Genomic DNA, 23,011 nt, shown 5'->3' on the forward strand with positions numbered 1-23,011 from the left:
TCAGTTGATGGATGTCTTTGTTGGTTCCATTTCCTAGTTATTGTGTATATAGCAACAGTAAACACGGATATACAAGTGCCTCTGTAGGAATATATAAAGCCCTTTGAATATGCCCAAGAGTGACGTAGTTGAGTCATGTGACTTTTGTATTCCAAGCTTTTTGAGAAGCCTGCAGACTGATTTTCTTGGTGGCCAAGAAAATCCTTGTTTATCCTCCCCAAAGGATAATCTTAGTTTATCCTCCCCAAAACAGTGGGCAAAGGATTTCCTTTTGCCACATCTGCACCAACATCTGCATTGTTGATGGCAGCTGTTACGACTGGGGTGAGGGGGAATCCTAGGGTGGTTTTAGTTAGTGTGATCCTGATAGTTAAGGTTGTTGAATACTTTTTGAAGTGTTCACTCGCCATTTGTATTTCTTGTTTTGAGAACATCTTGTTCAGTTCCATAACACAATTTTTTAAAAGATTGGGTTGTTTGTTTTCTTGATGTTTAATATATATATATATATATATATATATATATATATATATATATATATTAGTGTCTTCTGGATGAAACTTTTGTCAGGTGTATAGCTGGCAGAGATTTTTCTCCCATTCTGTGGCCTTTCTCTTTACTTGATTGACTATCTCATGTGCTGTATATAGAAGCTTTTAAGTCTCATGAGATTTTGTCTGTTGTTGGTCTTATTTCTCAAGGTACAGAATCCTATTTAGAAAGTCTCCTGTGAACCTAAGCACAGCCTTTATGTTATTCTCTACAAGTTTTAGCATTGAGGTCCATGATCCCTTTGGAGTTGAGTTGTGAGCAAAGTGAGAGTTAAGGATCTAGTATCATTTTTTTTTTCACATGTTGAAATTTGGCGTCTCAGCACTATTTGTTGAAGATCTGTCTTTCACTCAATATATATTTTGGGCATCTTTGTTCAGACCTAGTATTTGTAGTTATGTAGAGTTATATATGAGTCCTCTATTTTATTCTGTTGATCCAAATATTTGTTTTGTGTTAGTATTTTTTTTAATGTATTTGATTGTGCTTTGTCCCCTGATGTCACTTGTGGAGTTTCCCAGATATGGACTAATCCATCACATAAAACATTTTTTTAAAAATCTGAAACATTTCAAATGTCGTATTTTCAGAGTAGGGATGTTCAATCAGCAGAATGAAAAAAAAAATGTGCACAGAACAAATTTCAATATAAGCTAAGACTTCAAAGCAGGCTCCCCAGCTTCTGTGTCAGGGATGCAACAGTGTGTCGGGGCCTGGTGAGCATCCTGGCAATTGTTGGAGACCCATGAGACAGAATTTAAATCACATGAGGGTGACCACTGATCAAGGAGATGACAGAAGGAACAGAACTAAGAAGTCCTTGTGATAGTGTAGACAAGTGGGGGGCAGAGGAAGGTTTAGCCACTGTTTTCCTTGAATAGCTTTCATATTTCAGCATTATGGCATCGCTAGTGCTAACGGCTGTACAAACTGCAATGACCTATTTCCTTGAATTGTTAAGTTTTTTCTATGTGTTTGATGTCATGCTGACTTCTTCACATATATCATCTTCCTTGCATTTGCACATCAATCTATACATTAGATCCTATTACTGAACTTCTTTTACAGATGGGAAAAAACAGACTCTTGGCGAGGTTAGGTGACTTGCTCATGATCAAATAGCTCTTTAAGTGTCAGCGCCTGGTAGCTAAAATATCTTCTAAGATGAAGACATTCATAAATACAAATGGTTCAACTTTGATTACACGGAATATGAACATTCCTGCTTGGCCTGTTTTATTAGTCAGGTTTCCATGTGTCAAGGTGCCTGGCATAGTCACTTTATGAAAGGAAAAGTTTATTTTGGTTCAAGGTGTGGGATACACATTATGTGTTGGTCCCATTGCTTTTGGGTCCATGATAAGCACATCAGTTCAGGAGAATGTGTAGTGAAGGAAAATGTTTACTTCCTGCCAACCAGACAGCCGACAAAACAAGGATTGGAGTCCTATTTTCCACTTGAAGGGTATACCCCAATGTCCTACTCCCATCCCCCAGACTACCTCCCAAAGGTTTCTCCACTTGCCAGCAGAGCCCTAGATTGGCCACCAAGGCTTTAATATTTGAGCCCTTGGGGGCTCAAACCACAGCAGCTAGAGTTTTGAATAAAAGTAACATGTTCCTCCCATATGCCTTTAGTAAAACTTTGCTAGGAAATCCTTTTAAAGGATATTCTAGAACCCTCTAACCTTTTATACAGTAAATTTTGCTCCTGATTTTGATCTCTTATTGAAACTTCTCTATCATTCCCAGAGGCTTCAGGGCTCAGGTTAGCTGGAGTTATGGTTTCCAGCCTCTTCTCTGCTCATCTAGAGTTGATCTTCTCTATCTGATGCCTTTTGTTTGCTTTCCCTCAACCTGACACTCCTTACCAGTTTTTATCTCTGTCTTCCCAACCAGCTTTGTGTAGGGCAGCTTTCAGTGTGCATAACATCTTGCAATGATGCTGCAAGATGCCCAGTGTTGAGTGCTAGACATTTTGAGGACTCTGTTCTCATAGACCAATTAATCCTCACTGCAGACCTGGGGACGTGTTCTACTTTCAAGAGAGAGCACAGGGCTTAGGTGTACAGTCACTGATCTCTGCTTACTTACAGCCTTGGAAGTAGAGTTGTGATTGAAACCCATAATCTATTTCCAACCCTGCTTCCTAGGAGACAAGATATACTGCCTGTCAGGTCAGGGTTGGGCAAGGAGATTGCTCTAGGACTTTATCATTACAAAGCAAGATGGAAGCCTCTGTCTACGGTGACAGTAGTTCTTGCCCAGTAGTGAGACCAGTGAGGAACAGTACGTGTGTAGTCCTGAACACCTGCAGAGTAGTTCGTTTGAAGGATGGAGACTCAGGCCAAGGCCTCCATTTCCACACACTTGTTTTGTGGCTTGGGATTCATTCCAGTGCTCAGTTCATTGCACTTCTAGCAGAAAATACATTCTGTGTTACGGTAAATCACGGTGATGGTAGTTAGCTGTGTAGTTAATAATAAATAAAAATAACAATGACAGTGCTGCTCTTAGCTCCTTATGCACATTTAACTCCCAGGCTTGACACACTCCTGTGAACCTGGAGATTTCTTTCCCTATGGTTTGAGGAAACTAAGGCCAATGGGGTGAAGTCGTTTCTGAGAGTTCATGCCTACAATGTTGTAGAGCCATGGCTCAGGCTCTGGTGGTCTTGCTGTAGTTCTTAGGATGTTCTATAACCCCACAGGGAAACTTTCTCCCTCTCCAGGTATCCCCATACTTGTTTTGGTTTTGTGTGGCCTTTTCTCACCTCCTACCCTTACTTCCTCCCCATTCTCCCTCCTTCCTTCTCTCTTGTCTTCTTTTCTTGTCTTCCTGTCATCACTCCTCAATGTTACTTTCTTCCTTCAGTCCTCGGGTGTCCTCTGTTGCTTTAGCCTGGGTTGCTGGAAAGTCTGGTTCCAGATACTGGGGCCCTTCCTGCCTTTCTGCTATGGTATCCTCTGGCACACGGGCATCTCTGGTATCTGCATCTGCCCCTGCAGTAAGGCCCGACTTGCTACCTTGCTACCAATTAAGCCCATGTATCATAATTGTACATTTTCCCACTGAAAGCTAAATGATGAAGCTAACAGGGCTCCTGCCGAGAACAGATGTTCTTACTCTGGCCAGATGCTCCACATGCCGCCAATCTGCTGGAGCTAAGCATCAGTGAGATTCCTTTGTACTTGCATTTGAAGTGTTTCTGGTTGAAGGGTTCTTGGGAAGGGCTAAAAAATCATGCTGTCCTTGTATCAAGAACTGGGCACCAGTCTTGAGGGGGTGTAAAGTAGCCATCCTTGGCACTTGACGATCCATCTGCTTCAGGGGGACATAATTCTCTTCCTATTTGAAAACTATCTTGGTTTGCATTTTTATAATTAAGCATACAGATGCTTGCTTCTCTGGTTGTTTCCTTCTCTAGTTAATCTGGCAGCTAGCAATTCTATTTTCTACTTTCTTTTCTTATCTGTCTCTACTTGGAAAGCATAGAAGCCCTCCCCCCATACAGGAACTTTAAAGACTGTGATCATACCATTCATCTGATTAATATTCAGTATGTGCCTTCTTTAAAAAAAATTTTAGATTTAGTTATTTTTTATTTTTATGTTTCTGCATGTTTTAGGCATGTAGGTACCATATGTGTGGTGGAGATCAGAAAAGGTCATCAGATCCCTTGAAACTGGAGTTATGATGGTTGTGAGTCACTATGTGGGATCTGGGAATGAAACTCTGGTCCTCTGCAAGAGCAGTGAGTGCTCTTAAATGTTCAGTTATCCATCCAGCCTTTAATGTGTACATTCTCTGTGTAAAGGTTTTTCACCTTAATGGAATTCACATTCAGGCCAAGCGAGACAGAAAACAATATTACTAAAGAGTGCAGCTGCTGCTCAAGGGAGAATAACAAGGGAACAAAGAAAGATGCTAGGAGAGAGACTAAAAGAGTTGCCTTGCACGAGACAGTCTTCCTGAAGAAACCTAAGGTGTGATCAGAGAGAAGCTTTATAGAAAGCCTGAGGCATGGAGGTATTGAAAAGTTAGAGGCTCAAGACAAAAGCGAACCAGGCCAGGCAGACTCAGAAGGAGGGCATGATGCAATGTGGTCACAGCCATGGACAGGGATCACATCTGTTAGGCTCTTCTGTTGTCTTTTGCTCCCAGAAAAGTCAGTTGAACTCAAGATGTTTCCTGCAAGTTGTCCTTGATCTTAGGGTCCTTTCTGGACCAATGGACTCTGAAGGTTCGTTTTACCGTTCATTGGGTGGCCTTCAGGCACATGTTCTCCTAAGTTCTAAGATAGAGAAAGTCACGTAGACTGTCTCATATAGACTATGAGTGGTTTTCTGTGAATCTGGCCTACACACTCAATTGTGGGTGAAAGGAACCACAAATGTAGCTGGCATCTCCAGGCATAGTTAGTACGAGGACACCAGTACCAAAGTCTTCTTAGCAATGTGCAGTCTGGGGACAGAGCAAAGCTTGCAGCTCTCCTTGCATGCATTCCAGATAGAAGTGTATACATTAACTCGAATTAATTGTTTGAGTCAGGGTCTCACAGTGAAGCCCTGGCTGTCCTGAATTTTGTGATGAAGATCAGACTAGTAGTTTCTGACTCAGAGATCTGCCTGCCTTTGTGTCCCAAGTACTGGAATTAGATGTGGGCACTACCACACCCTGCTTTCAGTGAGATCTAAGAGCTGGTTACCTTTTCCTTCGTGGTGGTGACTGCACAATCATCTACTCATTGTCTTCTACCTTCAACAGGTTAAGGCTCCCCAGGGGATCACGTGCTCAGGTCCCTCATGTGTTGTCTCGTACAGTGTTTTAGGTTTGCTCTCTTTTTAACTTACTTTAAATTATGTGTATGTGTGTGGTTTTCTGAAAGCAGGTGCCCACAGAGGCTAGAGGTCTCAGATCCCCTGGAACTGGACCTTCAGGTAGTTGTGAGCCACCTAATACAGGAACTGAGACTCAAACTTGGGTCCCTTGGAAGAATACTAAGTGCTCATAGCACAGAGCCATATCTCCAGCCCTGATTTACTTTTTCTATATTCCCATTTGCATCTATACCTTCTATCATATATACAAGGTTTGCCAGAGGTGCTTCCTTATCTCCCTTAGATTTCAGAGTTCCCTGGGGATCATTTCTGTGTGATGGGTATCATTCTATTATTGTCTAATATAGTAAAAATCAATAGCAGATACTGTCAAACACTTACTTGGAGTTAGGTACTGTCCTAGCCACCATTTTAAAAAATGGACTCACATAACAACTCTTAAGGATGTTGTTCCCATTTCATATGCTCAGGAATCATGAATTAGAAAGCAATAGCATGACATAAATTGTCAAAGGTGCCAGGTCTGTGCTTTGAAGTCAGACCTTTCTGACACTAGGGCACAAGATTCTTGATTACTGTATGATCAGCTTGTGTGTATGAGCTGCTTCCGGGGCACCTTGGAGGAACTTGTTCTCTGTTATGTCTTGGATGTTAGGCAAAGCTATAACCAAGAGTCAGGGACTTGATAAGGTTTATGATGATGTATATCTTTCAAGACAGACCAAACAGGTAGCATGGAACAGAAAAAAAAATGACTTAGAATCAAATCACATTTTTGGAATATTTGCTTTATCACTTAACAAGCACCATGGTACTTCTTTTCTTATTAACGTAGAAAATGTGGGCCATTATAACTCCTGTATACAAGCTATAGCTTGTAGTGAGGGTAAGGCAAGAAATAGTATATACAATATAGAATGTCTAGTTTAGATAGTATTTACCTAGGATATTTATTATATTATTATTGTTATTAATACTTACTGCTATTTAAAGATGAAATTCTACAGAAAGCAGCAGCAAGAGTTGGGTCCATTATTAAAGAAACACAAAAGGCTCTAACAAGTTATAGCATACCGTGGAGGGAAGCCAGTCATCAAAGGCTCTGTGTTGAATGGTTCTACTTACACGGAACAATCAGAATAGAAAACCCTGTGCCAAGAGAAGGTCATTTGTGTAGGTTTTTAAGATGAGGACATTTATGGAGATGGGGATGGAGTTTGGGAAGTGAGGTAACAAAAAGTTCTGGTAATATTGGTTATGCTGATAGATGCACAACTTTGTGAACACACTAACCACCGAATCACATTTTAATTGATTTTAATCAGAGTAACCGGTTTTGTTATGGCATTTTCACACACACACACACATTGTTTGGCTCAAGAATACTCTGTATTCTCAGAGCTCTCCTCTACCATGTGGTCAATCCCAGATGCATGTCAGCAGGTCTCCTTCTATCTCTCAAATAGTTTGTTAATTCCAAATCATAGACTTTCAAGGTAAGTCAACTGTGGGGTGCTGAGACTATATCTCATGAGAGTTTTTGTTGAAAACAAACTTCTGGTGCCTGCTAAGAGAAAAGAAAGGGAATATGTTGCAGTCTATCAAGTCAAACTATGTGTTTCTCCAAATAACATGTGCTGTCTTTTCTCTGTAAAAATAGAAGAAAGTATTAAAATTTTCTTCTTCTTGTTGTTGTTGCTAAAAATCTAAAGGCAAAACAAACCCAGTAAAGAAAGTGAGACAGGAAAAGGAAAAAAAAAAAAAAAAAAAAAAAAAAAAAGCAGAAAACCAGGAAACCAGAAAACCAGGTTGCCTACAAGTCTACCTAACTACCTTATGTTCAACAAGGCTTATGCTGCAGCCCTCTGTGGTCAGGATGAGGGATCTACTATGATCTGCCTACACACTCCTGTGAGGACTGCATGAAGAAGGGATGTGACCTTGTCCCATGGGCCATAGATGTTTGAACAGTTGTGAACTGAGACAAGAAGAGACAATGTGGCTTTTGTAAAGTAAGACACAGTGTCCACACTTAATTTATGGACCTAGTTAACCACAATTTCAAGCTTGTACTTCCCAGTGTGTAAGAGCCATCAGATTATATAAGGTTGTAGAAAGATGTAAAACTAATAGGGTCATAGCTATGATGCTTCTAATTTCTGAAAAGAAAAATAAAGAAATGAAAAGGCCTGTCTAGTGTTAAGGACCTTCAAGGACAACTGTTGAATGTGTTGTTGCTGAATGAATCTGACTATAAAGATCCTGTCTCTCTCTCTCTCTCTCTCTCTCTCTCTCTCTCTCTCTCTCTCTCTCTCTCTCTCTCTTCGAGACAGGGTTTCTCTGTGTAGCCCTGGCTATCCTGGAACTCACTCTGTAGACCAGGCTGGCCTCAAACTCAAACTCCCCCCCCCACCCCCATGAGACTCAAGTGCCCCCCCCCCGCCCCCATGAGACTCAAGTGGAGACACGAGGGACAGAGCGGGATTCAAACACACAGAGGCAGAGAGGGAGAGGGAGAGAGAGAGAGAGAGAGAGAGAGAGAGAGAGAGAGAGAGAGAGAGAGAACAAGAGCAAGCGAGCACAGGCCCCTCTGCAGGTGGCCTCCTTAGCCACTGCCACCGCTGATTTGCTATGTGACTCTCACATAGTCAGTAAGCTCAGCAGAAAAGGAAAAGAGCTTAATTGTTTTTTTTTTTTTGACATAATAATAGTAGGTTTGTTTTATGATTATTCTTTTTGATAGCGCCTTACAGTGTGTAGAGAATGCCTGCATCAATAGATGGTTTTATATTTAAACATTACAAGGCAGACTCAGAGAAAATGAACAATTTCAAGGCTGTAAAGCCAAGGCAGAGGATAGACTAAGTGCAGTTCTCACCTCCCAGGTCATAAGCTGAAGTTCCTAGGCTCTGGTTCATCAGCTTAATAGTTGACTTTACAAGCGTGTATGCTGTTGTTAACTGAAGAGAGCATTGCGGAAAAAAACCACATAACAATCGTAGGGGATGTCAATCAGGATTTCAGATAGTTGAACTCTTGTCCTTGTGGCATTACATGAGGGTTTATGGCCACTAGATAGGGAGACTGGCCCTCATTGCTTATCAAGAGGAAGCATAGCACTGTGGAGGGGCTTGGGCATAGCAGCAGAGGTATAGCATATTAGATAAACTGAGGCATCAAGGAGACAATTTCTTCAGGTTCAGTGGACACAGGTCACATCCAGGAAGCCAGAATCCAAGGACTGGAGTCCACAAACAAGAATCTAGATGGGTGGTTCTCAACCTGTGCATTGTGACCCCTTTTAGGGTTTGAACAACCTTTTCACAGGGGCCATAGAAAAGACAGATATTTACATACATTTTATAACAGTAGCAAAATTACAGTTATAAAGTAGCAAAAAAACATTATAGTTAGGGGTCATCACCACATGAGGCATAGTATTAAGGGTCACATCATTAGGATGGTTGAGAACCACTGCTCTAGATGTTTAGATAAACTTGGAACGGTAAGCCAGCAACACCACTGGTGGTTCTACACCACTAAGCAGTCTGAACAAAGAACGTTGTTTAAAAGACCTACTTTTGCCAGGCCTGGCTATTTCAGTCAGTAGAGCATGAAATTCTTAATCTCACGGTTGTGGATTTAGGCCCCACATTAGGCGCCAATATGCTGTAGAAATTAATCCCAATTTGGGGTTTCTACCTTTGACCATTTAGTTCCCAGATAAAAGACACACACAACCTTACATTTATAATAAGCCTTAATCGGCACAAGAGCTGGGCAGATATTTACCCTCTATGCTATTAGAATCTATTTTTCTAAGATAACTATGAATTATTACTGTGTTTCAAACTGAGAAGGCACAAAAGGGGTGTAAAAACTGTAAATACTTACAAAACAGTGATCTAATTACTTTTGTTTTAAAATAGAGTTTTTCATATAGTCCAGACTGCCATAGAAACTATTTCATAGTTGCTGGTATCATGATGTAAACTACCATGGCTAGCTTCAAGGTGGCTTCTAAAACACATGCTGCTGCTACCTTGATTTGTCTCTGCCTTAATCAACACAAATAATGTTGGGATCTTATTTGGAATATTTTTAATTGGAAAACCATGAACCTATATTGAAGTTCTTCTTTTATACTTTGTCTGACTTCCCTGGCCTAGGTTACAATTACTGGGCTATGTTTTCTGATTAATATAATCATGCATCTGAAACTGGGGAAAGTTGGAATGACTAGTTTAATATCCGTTTTGACATCTCTTGGCATGTCTTTACCAATTCTTGATCATTCATGATGAGTCTTCCTTCCATATCCTACATTTTATGAACATAGAATCTCCACACCATTCATTCTGGAAGCCCCAGTGATGAGAGAGAGGGAGACTGAGTAGAACATCAATTGTAAATCTCCACTGAAGCTCATGGTAGGCATGGTGCTGGGCGTGGCCAGGGTAGGGACGTTTCTCTAAATTTGTATTTTCTACCTCTGGCTGCAATTTGGCATCACTGGGAGCCTTTTGTTATTCTATATGTTTAGGACATAGAATTATGATTTTATTACTGGGGACTCTTGCCATCAGGAAACCTGCATTTTTCTGTAGGGTTCTAAAATGCCACCAAGCTTATGAGTCACTATTTCAAACCATAGTTTCCTGCACTTCATGCTCTCATGAAATGGATGTGGATATCATGGAAAATTGAACAGCAGTACCATTCTGAATGTAAATGATAACAAATCAACTCATAAAGAAAGTACAAGATGAATCTGAGACATGTATAGCAGTGCTTACTTAAATTGCATGATGTGACTTCACTGCAGCATCAGTTCTGAACACATGACACATATGTTGTACCACACATGCCATAATGCCAGTGAATGCTGCCCAAAACAGCTCTGCTCAGATTTGAGACTATTGTACATTATGAATTGCAGTGATTTTAGTAAATACAGAAACTTTTCTGATCTTACATAAATGCAATGATTTAATTAAAAGAACAATGGCTTTCATAACTTCACACCCCCTTTTCTCCGCATTTAAGTATCAAATTAGCCTATTCTTTTGGGATGTATTGTGTTTGCATGGTTAATTTGAAAAATTATTATGTGAGTTATTATATTAGTCAGGGTTTTCTAAAGGAATAGAGCTTATAGAATAAATATCTATCTATCACCTATCTGTCAACCATCTATCATCTATCTATCTATCACCTATTTATCAACTATGTATATATTTATATATGTATGTTTCTATCTATCTATGTATCTATCTATGTATCTATCTATGTATCTATGTATCTATGTATCTATCTATGTATCTATGTATCTATCTATGTATCTATCTATGTATCTATGTATGTATGTATCTATCTATCTATCTATCTATCTATGTATCTATCTATGTATCTATCTATGTATCTATCTATGTATCTATCTATCTATCATATATATGGGATTTATCAGAGTTACTTAGAGGCTGTGGTCCAGCTAGTTCAACCATGGCTATCTATCAACGAAAGGTCTAGAATTCAGTAGTTGTTCAGTCTGAAAGGCTGGATGTTTCATCTGACAGTTGATCTTCAGTATATACTAGAATCTTAAAGAAGTAGGCTGCAATGCCAGTAAAGGAATGGACTTGCTAGTGAAGGCAAGAGCTAGCAGGCTAATAAAGAGACCTTCTTTCTTCAATGTCCTTTATATAGGTTGCCAATATAATGTCTGGTTCAGATTAAAGATGAATCTTCCCACCTCAAAGATTTGGATTAGAAATAGGTCTTCCCAGTTAAGATGATTTCATAAAGGAAAAAAAAAATCCTCAAAGGTTTTCCCAGCCTTCTGGGATTTTGTTAATACCAGATGTAGTCAAGTTGACAAACAAGAATAGCCATCACAATTATTGAGTTGAATTTCATTTAAAAATGAATTAAATTAATTTTGGCCTGGAATTAAGATGAACTTTCCAACCATTTCTGAAGTGGCCTTAAAACATATGCTATTCATTTTATACTATAATTTGTGCAAAGAGCATTCTCAGCAGTGACAATTATAAATTCAAAATAAGGATCAATTCTGGAAAACCCTGAAGATGTTCTAAATCCTTTTGCAGTATCCAATAGTCAGTCAAGGTTTAATTCTTTTTCTAAAAATTAAAAAAAAAATATGTGCATGTTTGTATGCTTGAGTATATGTGTGTGTGCCATATGCATGCAAGTGCCCCAGAAGGCAACATGGACATCAGATTCCCTGGAATTGGAGTTACAGGTAGTTATGAGGTGCCCCATATAGGTGTGGGGAATAGAACCTGTGTCCTCTGCAAGAGCTCAAGTGCTCTTAACCTGTAATCCATCTCTCTATCCCAAGATTTCTTTAAGTAAAAATAAATAAGCCCATTTGGCCTCAGTAGTATGCAAATGTACTTTTATCAATGGTAAAATTATATATACTAAAGAATTTCTTGAAAATAATTTTATTAATTATCAGTAAACGTTTAATTTGTTTATCTATTTATACTCCTATATACCCAAAATCACGTAAAAAAATTTTCCAGGCAAAATGGAATTGTGTGTGGGAAAAGTTCAAGAAATTATTTTATCTTAAAACATCCTTATCAATGACACCTGGATCTTTTTATCGCCTCCAAGTTCATGTTGACTCCCTTTAAAATAAGCACACGTCATATTAAGGCAGGCTAGAAGCTGCCACCTACAGAGGATGAATGTGCTACCAAGCTCCAGGCTTATACAGATAATCTCTGCACATGGCTAGCACAAAACTAGGTGAGAATGTATTAAAAGAAAAGTCAAGTTTGGAGCAACATCACAATCCCAGGCTGTGGACAACAGAGGTGAGACCATTCAAGATATGAATCAAAGATTTTAGCACCAATAAGGCAGGCTGCCAGAGTCAGGGTTTTTGGGTCAGCAGAGAAAAAAAAAAAAAAGCAAAGCTTGATTCTAAATCTTCACTCTCTCAATATGCTCCAAGACCTGGCTAGGTGTAGCTGAATGCACCCTAGGCGTTTGTACAGTCTGAGGGCCCAAGGAGACTGCAGAAGGAGAGAGCCAGACAGTAAAAGGTAAAGAGTATCCAGTAAAAAGTACAGAGAAACAAGCCAGACTGTGTTTTGTTCTACCAAATGGACCAAGTTGCAATGATACATCTTGAGGCTATGCAACTTGAATGACATGCATTCGAAAAGAGCGTAACTTGTTTAACTTTAACATCTCACAGAGTGTTCTGGGGGATCTTAGTAAAATGCTGATTCTAATTCAGCAGGCCTGAAGCAGAGGGCTGTGTTTTTGCAGCCCATCTTCAAGTGATTCTAGTCAGAGAAATTCTGGCATAGCAAGGACTTGGGGTGGGGGTGGGGTGGGAGGGACAAAGGATGCTGCATTCTTAAGATAATCAAACACCTTGCAGAAACCTGTCCAGTTGTCTGGATCTTCCCCGTTCTTTAGCTAATTTCAGGAGCCTTATAATATTTGCAGAATGGTTTGATGCCCTTCAGAAAGGTAATTTTGCGAAGATGTAAAGGTCACGTAGTTTCATGTCGCCTCAGCTTTCCCCACATCCTGTCCTATAGAAAGGACTAATATTCTGAAGACTGATATTAGGCTGGCATCAACCTAGTGAAGCAAGAAGCACACATACGTAGCCTGTTACCTGGGAACAGAGCAGCAATTCTTTCATAAATGAATGTCAATGAGGTATAATTTTCTGCTGTAGCAGAATTTCTACACCTGACAGTATTCCTAATATACTTTAATTAAGAGGTTAATCTGTTGTAGAAATTGCTTTTCTCTGAAGCCACCTGAAATCAATTTAAACTCAATTACAAGTGGTTAGCTATTGTTTATGTGGTTAAAGATTAGAGAATACATTTTTGCTTGTCAGGAGCCATCAGAGCAAATTTTGAATGTCACGATCAGAGGAGAGCCGAATAGTTGAGTGCTCTTTAATGGGTATGGAGAAACCATCAGAAAATGTAATCAGTCATATTTGATGACTTGACCTTGGGACTCAGCTAGAAAAGGGTCTAATCATGCCTGTCCCCTAAGTGCCACCAAGATTGCTCTGCTGAAATTAATTGATCATTACGTGCTTTCTGAGAGTCTAATATACCCTATTTGATGGAATATAAATTGCAAAAATAATCTGTAAATTATATAACAAGCTCCAGAATACATTTGCCCTCTGTCTCCTTAGCAGATATTAAATCTGACAGCTACTTTCAAAATGATCAAAATTGCTTAACTCTTTCAATAGTTTCGAATGCTCGAGTTTTACAAAGAAGGGAAAACTACATTTCAGTGTATGTGCCCAGTATATAAATTTGAATTTTACACCATTTTCTTAGAGAGATAAAAAGAGGAGGTCTGAAAAGGTTCTCTAGGGGCTTTGAGTGTATCTTTTTATTCAATTGCTTCATAAGGTTCTTAGTTGCTATAAAAAAATGTGGATGTTTGTCAGAGATAAGGAAGCTGTTTTGAAACCTGTCTGCTTCAGTGTTGAGTACATGGGAGGATTACATACCCCCCTAATAGGTCAGCCACTTTGCTAGTATGCTAGCCTATTCCCTGATGTAGCCACTTTCAAAGATAGTGCACTCTGATGGCTATTGTTGAGTTAAAGGTTACTAGTCACCCTATCGGGTGTCACAGTGATTACTATAACTATCGCATCTGTTTGTGAACACCCCTTTTGGACCCTTACATTATGACATTATCATGTATACACTTCACATTTGGCCAAAGTTGCTGAAAGTCTCTCTCTAAAACTCTACTTCTTTTAGGGAGGGCAAGAAATTAAAAAGAAGTTTCCTTCAGGCTGACACTTATGTTACAAATAAACCTTCCAGGATTTTTTTCCACGAATGTTGAATGGGTAACAACTGAGAAGAACTAGACCATCTGTTCTTGCCTAATTGGCATCATAAGGGAAGACCACATTTCTGGAGCCTTGGAAGAAGAACGTGGGATGAAGTAGGCTCAGGATGGTGTTTTTCACGAGTCTGTTTCTTCCATGCCAGAACAGAGGGAGGCTTTCCAGGAGAGACACTCTGGGAACTGGACCCTAGAAAGCTACAATCTTGGGAGCTGAATTAGGGATGACACTTATCTGTAATGACTGCAGTCATTATATCAGGGCTTTCAGTTACACTATAAATCCAAATGTTGGCTCTATCTTTCATCAGTTGTGAGCTTTTAAGTGGATTTTTGAGCCTCTTATGATGGTTAATCTCCACTGTCAACTTCACTGGGTTTAAAGTCACCATGGAAACAGACTTCTAAATGTGTCTCTACGAACATTTCCAGATATGTCTAACTAAGGAAGGAAGACCACAGAAGTGTAAGGTGTCAGGCCTGCTCTGAAAACTATGAACCCCAAGAAACACTACCTTTCTTAGGTTGCTTTTGCCAAGTGTTTTGTTCCAGCAATAAGAAGAGTCACAAATATTCTTCTTAAAAATCTCAGTTCTCCCAACTGTAAAATGGAGACAATAATGAAGACTACAAGAAAAAATGTGTATAGCATACATGTAGAGTGCCAAGCGTGGATACTCTCTTTGCTAGTTTCTTTTTGCTGTGACAAAAAATACCACTGCCAAAGAACCCATGGGCCAGGCAAGAAGCATATGCTTATAGTCTCAGCTTTCAGAGGAATAAAGTCAGCTTGAGCTACATAGGGAGAACTTGTCTCAAGCCAAACGACCAACCAACCAACCAACCAAACACAATGTATGGAGGGGGAACTTCAGAGGGTTTTGGTACCGCAAGTATGGCTTAATAGAGAAGCTTACCTCAAGGCAGCCAAGAAGCAGAGAGACAGACAGGGCAGAGAGGGCGGAAGGCGAGAGGGAAGAAAGGGACTGAGATCGTTCCCCCTGGTGATCTTTTTCCCTTTTATTGCATCTGTGCCCTGTGCATAGGAGACGGTACCACCAACATTCAGGGATTAGCTAATCCTTTCTGAAAATGCCTTCATAGAGATATCTAGATATGTGATCTATTGGTCTCCTAGGTGCTTCTCAAACTAATCAAGCTCACAATCAAGATTAACCATCACACTCGCTAAGCTTTTATTCCAGTGAAGCAGCTTTGGTACCTGTCTTCTCTGAATTGTACTTTGCACAGTCTGGGAAGGAATTTTTTTTCTGGCTTGCAAAACATCTTATATGAAGAGTCATACAAAAATACTGCAATAAAACTGGGTTTGATTCTTCACAAGTATTCTAATGACCACATCTCTACGAGTAGAATTGAGTGAAGTATAAAGAAGGGTAGGAGAGGTCCAGATATGAACTGGCAGAGCCACAAACCAGCTCTGTAGGGTTGAGAGCAAGAATTCCTCCCTTCTGTGGCTCAATCCTTGTGTACAATAACAGGGTCGACCAGATGCCTAACTAGGGTAGTCTAAGGCACTGGGAATGCTGACCTTCTCTGTAAGACTAGTTACTGTCCCACCATCATGATGCAATTATCCACAGACAGAGGGTGGTATGGGAAGGCATCCTGGGAAGTTGACTGATGCATGTCAGTGAATGCAGGTTAAATCTCCTGTTTACAATATATGATCATACATACATAAGGATACTTGAGTGTCAACTTCACAAGGCAGGACTGGGAACCATGTTTCCATTTCTTCTCCCCACTCTGTCCTGAGTGATGCTGATACCCACAAAAGTCTCTGTGTGGTTTATATACATGCTTTAGGAAATGTTCCTCAGCCCCAGTGTGTCCCAGCTCTCCAGGATTCCCACCTCCACAGAGTAACCTGAGACTTTTTAGCACAGGTGTCCTTTTGAGACATCCCACTCTTGCCCCCTAGCTTGCTTCAGTCCTGTGAGTAGCCTTGAATTACTGTTCCTTTTGATAGATTTCTGTCCAGATTCAATATTCATAGGACATAATATAGTGACCATTAAATCCCAGGAAGTGCCTGTGCTTTGAACTTTAAACAAGTTCTAAGTGACAAGACAAAAGATTGAATACCCCTTGTGCTAAAGCCAAGGAAGAAAGCATTCCAGGACAAAGCTGCAAGGTGGAAGGGTAGATTACAGGGTGGGGTAGGACTGGTAGCTAACAGAATGTGTCCTTAACTAGTAGCACTAAATATAAGTGGGAACAGGGGTTACTGAGGTGGCCCTGTCAGATGCATTATGATACTCTCCTATGCTAAATTTGCACATTCTCTTGGGGTGAAGACAGTGTGGAAAATGCAGTGGGGATTGGTTCTATCTGCCCTCTACTATCTGCAGGAGGAAAGAGAACTGCCAGGGCACCAGAGAACAGTGGCATGGATACTTGCAGATGTTTGCAGCAACTTCACTGCAACCAGTCTTAGGACAGAAGAATGTGTAAATGGTCTTACTGCCCATTGGGCTGATTTCCCGCAGGGCATAAATTGCCAACAACTCTGGATCTCTACAGTTCCAAGGTCTAGAGTTTCATGAGAAGAACTGTGTCTTTCACATAGCTAACACTAGTTTGCATGAGACTTTGCCTAAGCCACTGTGGTTTGCTTGCTAAGGAGGCTGCCATAGGTGAGTCCTATATTGAAAGTAATCCCAAATAAACTGCATGCTGGCAAAGTCTGTTAGAACCACAGCTCTCTGATAGATTTAGTAGGCTCGTGGCTTGGGAAGCTGAAGTCAGCCCACAATGCTGACTTCCTTGTATCTTTCGGGTCACTGAATGACCTTGGAAAGCCAAAGGCTCTATGTAGTAACTTCCATACAAAATTCAGCATCACCTTCCGTTGAATCACTCACTTCAGGACCTGGCTACAGAAGCAAGAATAGATGCACGCAGAGAACACATGCAGACAAAGGCAATTCTGACTGAGGAAATAATCTCCATTGATTTACTCACACAATGAAAGTTTTTACTCCTGCATAAAACACTGTAACAGCCAAAAGCTTTTTGCTTTTTCCTCTGAACACTCTCTTTAACTCCGTTTCCCTGGAAATAGCAAGCACAGTCTGTCATATCACAGTCCCCCCTGTCAGCTGAATTTCTGCAATGAAATTTTGGGGTTGAATTTGTTCAAAAAAATTTTTTTCTTTAAATAGTCCATTTGTTCTTTCTCTTCATAATTCTTATATTTCTTCATTAAATACATCAACCAAATCCAACTGAAAGTTTAAAATACAATCACATGCAGACAGGATAAGAGGTGTGGGTTTTTTTTTTCAGTAAAGCCACCAGGATACTTTACAAAAAGCAGCTAGAACCACAATTTTTCACCATCTTATGCAACTCTTTGCTTTCTTCTAAATGTTCATTTGCTTGTAATATAAGTTAACACCATTTTTTTTTTTTTTTTGGTTTGTTTTACGGTGTTTAATCTCCTAAACTTGCTACATGGTCTTCCTTTTGTAACGATTGGAATATAATCTGTCCAATAAATGTACCATTGTGGCAGACTGAAAAACTGCTTTCAACACCCGCAGCTCTGCCCACACACATCCTCTGTATGTGATTTTGCAGCTGCTCTCATGAGGGTGTGAAGATGATTTTCCAGTACCTAGAAGATGGCTGCCATTGTTTTGGCCAACAGGATATAACGGACATGAAAGTCTCCGTTCCAAGCCTGTGCCTCACAGTCTTACATATTTATTGCCTCCCTGGAGCCCTGCTACAGACAGATTACCATGATGAGAAAAAAAAATCCAATTGAGCCTTCTAGTAGGGTGAAGTCTCTGTTTTGCAGCCATTGGATGTACACCTCCTGAACCAATCCGACCCCAGTTATCATACCAGCTTCCATGGTGGATGAGAGTCTAGCTGAAACCAGAAGCTGGGCCTCTAGCTGCTATATAAGTTAAATAAAAAAAAATTCACCTTTTAATCCAAAGAATTTTGGGGGTGGCTTGCTATAGAGCAATAGCTAATCAATACAGCTATGGATCTTATAACTATTTCTCTTTTCTTTTCAATTCAGGTCTTCTCAAACACTCTTTATTTTAAAAGAATGCTGTGGTATTGTTATCGTGGTGCAAGCAGTGCAAAGGTTTTTATTTGGTTTGAAGACAGAGGTAATTAGATTGTGCGACCTGTAAACTTTGCAAAACACTGTGTGATTGAATGAGATTCTAGGGTCATCTTCATAGAATAATTATTACCATGAACAAAAAGATTCTGTAGTACGTAGTTGATTTGTATCTCTGTAATTGTTTTGTATGTAAATGCACTTAGGGACAGCAAACATTTCTTTGTGGAAACATTTGTACAAGGTCTATAGACTCACAAACCAGGCAAGTGCAAAAGAGTATAACCAACCTGTTTGTTTTAGGTGCTTTGGTTATTAATGTTATTGCTGTTATTAGTTGTTACTGAGGCCACACTAAGAAGAGAATGGCTTGTGGTTTCAGAGGGTTGGGCCCATCATTGCTTGAATCCATGCCGTTGAGCACAACAACTCAGTGCCGGAATCTCTGAGAGCTAGGGCTGTCATGGCAGTTCTGTAGGCAGACGGCAGTGCAGGAACTCAGGGCCAAAGGTGCCTGCCACTAGTGACCTTCCTTCAGCTATCCTACCTCCAACATGTGCCCAAAATAACACTTTTATCTGGAGAACAGTGAGTCAGATCTTGAACCTTTCCCATCCATGCCTTAACAAATGTTTTTTACTGAGAAGTGAACTGAAGCTTAGCAGATGTGTACATGAAAGATATTCACAGGGTGATATGGTTTCACAGCAGGGGCCCAGACACGCTGTCCTTAAGATGCATATTATATGTCCACTGGCTTTATTAACTGTGAAAGGGGACCCTCTATTGCTTTTCTCCATTATCAGTCCTACAGAAACCCTCAGGTTAGCAGCTTGATAGAACCCTATCCTGGGAAAGGCCCCTGCTCTAATGGCACTTCGCTTTCCTTCTTTTTGCTCTGAAGATTTTTATAATGAAACACTTCTCCCTAAAACCCACCCTCTGTTGCCTGTGAATTTCATTCTTTGAATTCCCAGGAAGCAGGAGGTACTAATTCAGTGGACATTCTTTGAGACAGTGAACATCCTGTCCTGCTGGACACTCAAGTTAAAGCCCACCTGAGGTGAGAAGAAAGGCCTTTTTCAAAACTCAAAGACACGCCATGTTTCCTGTGTTACATAAACAGAGTGTGCAGTTTCAGGACAAGGGCCCCTGTTTGTGTATTCAGTCAGAAGCCTGGCAATGCTTTTTCATTCTGTCCTGGCTATAGGTCAGAGATGTCTGAAGAAACTTTAGGTTCCTGGCCTGGGTTCTTTATTCCCTTACCCTAAAAGAGCACCTCTGCCAAAATTCTACCTAGGAGTGGGACCCAAACTCCAGTCCAGATGCTAATTTCCTCTTAGTTTTAGAATTGGATATTGGGTCTTCATAGTGGATATGGATTATATCTGTTCCCTGATTCAGACCCTCTCCTACGTGATTTTACACTCTCAGAGTTTGAAGAGGGTCTCTTATAGAGATTTGTAGCCTTGGATACCATTGGGGATATATATCAGGACTATGCTGAGGTCCATTAAGAAAAACCTATTTCTTCCTGGTTAAAAGAATAGAATACCTCTGGGTAGAGACATGGTATTATGATCTGCACTAAAGACTAGAATGTTACATACCATTGTCTCTGCCCTTAGGAGAGAATCCAGCAGGGCTTGTCAATCACTTGCCCAGGAGTCTAGCCCTCCAGAAAAGCTGATCCATCGGAAGACAAGCTGAGGAGACTAGCGGAATAATTATTCCCTCAATGAGAAAAATGTCCATGTCTTCCTCCAAGCTGTTTGCAGAGCCTCCATAATGTGGCACTGCTCGGAGTCTGTCTGCTTTTCTGAGTTACACAGGGAAGTGGTTTTCTATTTCTTTTGGATACTGATCAAAACCCGAGCGTGTTTTCCCCACACTCTGGGTTTTCTCGTTCATTTTCTAAGCTCACCGCACCTTCCTCTGTGTTGCTGTGTGTCTGCCACACAGCTGCTTGTCAACCTCCATCGCTGAATCTGCTGGCTTTCCTGGGCTGTAAGCCCCAAACCAGGGCTTCTCTCATCCTTTCCTTCTTCTCCTGGTAGTTGCAGAAATGGACATCTTGCTTACCCTATTCTTAGTTTTTAAGCTCATAAAACTGTCCCAAGAGTTTTCAGTTTTTAAATTTCTTTTATCGGTGAAACTAAGAGCCCTAAAGACAATGCCCATGGGAACCCCAGTTCTCCTGGTAACAATGTGGTCTATTGCCCCCAGGGCAAAAGGGCTTCGTGTCCGCCTCTGCACCATGAATCGTCTCCTACATCTGCTGCTCCTCCACACTTTTCCCAGGACTCTTTCTCCATAGCACTGTCCATGAAATCTGGAGCTATTATGCACTTTGAGGCTGGTTGGGCTGGTCCAAGTGATGATGTAAAATTAGGAAAATTTGTAGAATTATATAATTTATAATGATGATGTCATCATATAACAAAATTATGAGTCCTTAAAGAGTTTATTAAACCATCATTCCACACATCTTATTAACTGTAAGAATTCAGATGAACTCAGATTTTCTCAAATAGGAATTAATAATTTACTAAAACACTCTTCAGTGTTTTTGAGTTGCTTATCTGAAAGTGATGTCTGGTGAAGCACCTCAAATTAGACAGATTCACAAATATGTTTTAATGAAAGAAGTTAGGATCTCAAGATGTTCTCCGAAGCAATTGCAGTAACTCATCCTTTTTGTTGCTTCATGGTCAGATTCTTCTGGTAACAAGGCGTCTGTTGTCCTATTTCTGCCTGGCTTGCTCCACTACCAGGCCTTTCCTTTGCTGTCTTAACAAAGAGAAAAATGTGTGCACAGCCTTGTGCAACAGATAATGGATAGGACCGCGTGGACTCGCCAGGATTCTGTCTTCATGGTGGCAGTAGGTCGTCTAACACCATGTCTATGAGAAGAGAATCTTGAGGTGAAGGATGTGGAAGGGAGAAAGAATTCAATCTGAGGTAATGCAAAGAATTATAAAAGCCATGTTGATGTGAATAGCTGATGGTAACGGAAATTCATTCATTCACCCAGGAAATTCATTCATTCATCCACTGGAGTTTGATTAGAGTTCTGTGAACAAGGCAGCAGTCTGCATGTTGGGAATAGAGCAGCAAAGACAGGTAAATCCCTCATCTAACATGAAAGCTTGCATTCTTCTGTGTGGAGATACAGACAATAAGTTAACATATATCGTGTCACCTGGTTATAAGAGCCCACAGTTAGAATGACAGTGACAAACTGAGGAGGAAAAATGCACTTGCACACTGACACACACATGCACACAGATACACATACACATACATATAGACACACACACAGACACACAGACACACACACCTAAACATACACATACACACATACTCATACATACATATATACATATATACACATACACACAGAGAGACACACATACAGACACACATATACATATATACACACACCTACGTATACAATACACACATACACATATGCATACATACACATACATACACATATACACATGGACACACATACAAACAGACACACATATACACATACATACACCTACATATAGACATACACACACAGACACATATACACACACATGCACACACACAGACACACATATACACGGACACACAGACACATACCTATGCATACATATACACACATACATACACACACATACACAGTACACATATGCATACACACATACACACATATACACTACACATATGCATACACACATACATCTATGCATACACATACAAACACACATATACATAATACACATATACACACATACACACCTATGCATACACATACAAACACACACATATACACATATACACACATACACACATGCACATACACACACCTGTATATGGACAGAATATAAATATAAACTTGGGGGGTGAAATTGTGAGTGAAAACATTAACTCTTTTAGAAAAAATGAAGACATTTCCAGCTGTTTGGGGCCACAGTGAGTCCCAGCTTGCTGCAAACACCCTGCTGTGTATTTATACACCATTAGCCATGGCACCTGAGAGAGGTAGCATACAGACTGTGACCCTGGAGGTCACCTTGCCCTTCACTATTTGGGGCGGGTGACGTCAGTCGGCAAGACAAGGCTGACATGATTCAGCGCTGTGTTCTGCCTTTGTCGGCCTCCTGCTATTGTTTTTCTCCTCACACTCTAGTTAATCATTTGTTTGAGTTAAACTCACCCACTCACACGTTTTATTAAGTCTCTCCCCACGGTTTCATCTACGCCAACTCCACTGGGGAAAGGAAGGTGGAGGTTATGTATCTATTAGCATTCTGGGACCTGTGTTCTTTACGTCCATCCTATACTTAAGAAGCCAACACCTTGGATTGAGGGGCTGTAATGACTGAACACTGTTTAGGAGACAGATCCAAAGTTATCTCTAGGCCCAAGGGCAGAATTTATCATTCTGCATGCAAGGAAATGAATGCAACTCTAACAGCTTGGTTCTGTGAAAGTATTATGAAATGGAAAGGTTCCATACTGAGTTGTTAATTTGAATCCACACCTTCACTTAACAGCAGAGAGGAGGATACCCAGGATTGGAGGAGAAATGCAAGAAGGACACAAACCAGGAATCACCAGGATTTCAAAG

Source organism: Arvicanthis niloticus, chromosome 4 (genome assembly GCF_011762505.2).
Source record: "Arvicanthis niloticus isolate mArvNil1 chromosome 4, mArvNil1.pat.X, whole genome shotgun sequence".
Classification (NCBI taxonomy): Eukaryota; Metazoa; Chordata; class Mammalia; order Rodentia; family Muridae; genus Arvicanthis; species Arvicanthis niloticus.